Here is a 3,285-nt window from a genome sequence, read left to right as displayed (position 1 = left end):
CAAGTAAGGACGACACACCCTATTCATTAGATCCATGAATACAGCTGGCGCGTTGGTTAATCCGAACGACATTACTATAAACTCGTAGTGTCCATAACGAGTTCGGAAGGCTGTCTTGGGGACATCCTCCTCTAACACTCGTAATTGGTGATAACCGGATCTTAGATCTATCTTCGAGAAGTAGTTTGCTCCTTGAAGTGGATCAAATAGGTCGTCAATGCGCGATAGAGGATAATGATTCTTGATGGTAAGTTTATTCAGCTCTCTAGAGTCGATGCACATACGAAACGATCCGTCTTTCTTCTTTACGAACAAGACCGATGCTCCCCATGGTGAGAAGCTTGGCCTAATGAATCCCTTTCTGAGAAGTTTGTTAAGCTGACTAGAAAGTTCCTGCATCTCTGCTGGTGCCAGACGATAAGGCGATTTGGCTACTGGGGTAGCCCCTGGAACTAAGTCGATACGGAATTCGACTTGACGTTGTGGTGGTAATCCCGGTAGTTCTTCTAGAAAGATGTCGGGAAAGTCGCGTACTTCGGGGATATTCTGAATGTCTTTCAATTCTTGGTTTGTATTGACGATGTGTGCAAGGAATGCATGACATTCCTTTCGTAAGTACTTCCGAGCTTGAATACACGTAATGATGTGAAGGTTCGTACTTGATTTATCGTCGTAAATAACTAGAGTTTCGTTGTTAGGGAGGTTAAGACGAACTGCTTTCTCAAAGCACATGATGTCGGCGCGAAGATGACTTAACCAATCCATGCCGATTATGATGTCGAAACTTTTAATTGAGACCGACATGAGGTCGATTTGGAAAGAATGACTATCTAAAGTTAAAGTACAACCTATGTATATGCAGTTAGTACTTTCCGTTTTCCCGTTTTCCATTTCTACAGTGAATGATTACTCTAGTGCATGTGGTTTTTGTTTGAGTAAATGAGTAAATTTTTGGTTCACGAAACTCCTCTCCGCTCCACTATCGAATAGTATGCATGCATATGAATTATCGAGGAGAAACGTACCAGTAACCACCATAGGATCAGCTACGGCTTCCTCGTGGCCTATCGCCAGAATTCTTCCCACTCCGCCAGCATTTCCTGCCTTCGGACAGTCCCTCTTGTAGTGACCCACCTTGCCACAACCGTAGCAAGCCTGGCCCACGCCAGCACTGGGGACTTGGGTAATTGGCTTTGCCGGAGCCTTACAGAAACGGGCTGTGTGCCCTTTCCTGTTGCAGGTAGCGCACTGCATTTCCCGGCAGACACCATTATGATGGAAAGTGCATTTATTGCACTTGGGCAAATTCCCTGTATACAGCTTTCTCGGCGCAGTAGCAGTAGGCACAATCGCGGCATGAACAGCCACGACTTGCAGCTTCTTGGCAGAGTTCTGTGCTGATTTGCCCTTTTTGTTATCCCAGAACTTCCGCTTGTTGTCGGCGGCTTTGGAGGGTTCTGAGATGGCTAGGGTTGTTGTTGTTGACGGGGTAGGGACCCCGTGATCGATGAGCCACTGTGCCAATCGCTTGGCACTGTCGAAAGTAGTGGGGTTTGAAGCTAAGACATTCCCCTGAAATGGAGGCACCAGCCCCCAAATGTACCTCTCAATATTCTTCCCCTCGTTGGGAACCATATTGGGACATAGTGCCACCAGATCACTAAATCTGGCAGTGTATGCCACTATGTTGGAGCCCTTCATGGTCAGGCTCCAGAGTTCTTGTTCCAGTTTTTGAACCTCGCCCCTCGGGCAGTACTCTTCACTCATCAGCCCTTTAAGAGCTTCCCATCCCATAACATTAGTCACTATTAAAGTTAGTGACTTGACATGGCTATTCCACCACGTCAGGGCTCTATCACTGAAGGTGCATGCAGCAAATTTGACTTTGCTTCCTTCAGTACATGAACAGATCTCGAAGATCGATTCCGTCTTCTCGAACCATTGCGACAGAGCAATGATTCCACCGATTCCATTGAAGACTCGGGGTTTACAGTTGTTGAAGTCTTTATAAGAGCACTCTCGTGAGCGCACAGTGACATCACCTGGTGTGGAATGAACGGTTGTTCCACCTCCACTAGTACCCTGGTTGTTGTGGTATTGTGCCATGGCTGTAGCAACAGCCGCAGCTACCGCAACATTAAGAGCTGCCGTATCGAATTATGGAGGGGGTGGTGGAGGTGGTGTTTGAGTTGGAATAATCGGAGGATTACGCCTTGTTGACTTACGAGGAGGCATCTTTCAACTATAAGTTTAAAAGATGAGTACAATGATAAGAATTCAATAGTGAAGTTAATGAATGAGTCCCATGAACTAAATCGCCATAGTTCAACAACTAGATAAGAGTAGGAGTTCCATAGAGTTCTAGAATTACAAGAATGAAAGTATTTGAACAAAGATTTCTACAAAAGATTAGCTGACTGTCAATATAATTGATATTAAGGATGTAATTAGTTTGGGGAAAAATTGACCTAAGAGTAGGTCTTACATCATATCAAAAGTAGTAAAATTTTGACAGCTTAGAAGTCTAGTTAAAGTACTTGAATGACAGGAATATTTTACAGAAGAGTGCTTCATAGAGCACCGATACGAAAGGCTATTGCTTAAACCAAAAGAAAAGATGAGTCAGACATCTTCTACTGGCGACGGGTATTCCTCGGGCGAACCCTCAGATCTGCCAGTTGACGTACTACGTCTTGAAGATGTCGCTCATGAGCTCTCTGACGCACTCGATGTTCTATGACTTCAGCTCGGGATGTAGCCAACTGTTGCTGCAGAGCCTCATTGGTTCTCCCAGTCCTTTCCATGGCTTCTTCGAGTTGGCGAATGCGGACCGTGTTAATGCCAGAGTTAGCATCAATTTCCATGACTCGGTCGATGGCTGCTCTACCTTGCTCATTATTCCGAGCAATCCTGCAGACCATAATGGGCAGGACTCGGTCAGCTGAGCCTCCTTCGCTGAGATTGTAAAAGCTTCGGTCTCCATTTAAGGGTAATGGTTGACCCTGTTCATCACTCCAAAGATTCAAGTTTGTCGCCCACAAGGGTGTGGGACCTTGAAATGCAGGTCGGGGGTTGAGATTTGGGTTTTGAACTTCTTGAGGTAGGTTGTTGACTTCTGGTTCGGAGTCAGAACCGTCCAAAAAGCCTTCTGCGAGGTGATCATCCAAAGGGATTGGGTGATCATCTTCTGGCTCTTCATCAAGCCATCCAACATTGCCCTGATTTGGGAAGTATGGGTCTCCGGGGATATGGAATCCAGCCATCTTATCTACGCGAGAAGTAGGG

This window comes from Lactuca virosa, chromosome 5 (assembly GCF_052849685.1).
Source record: "Lactuca virosa cultivar CGN04683 chromosome 5, Lactuca_virosa_CGN04683_v6, whole genome shotgun sequence".
Lineage (NCBI taxonomy): Eukaryota > Viridiplantae > Streptophyta > Magnoliopsida > Asterales > Asteraceae > Lactuca > Lactuca virosa.
Note: the sequence above shows the minus strand (reverse complement) of the source record.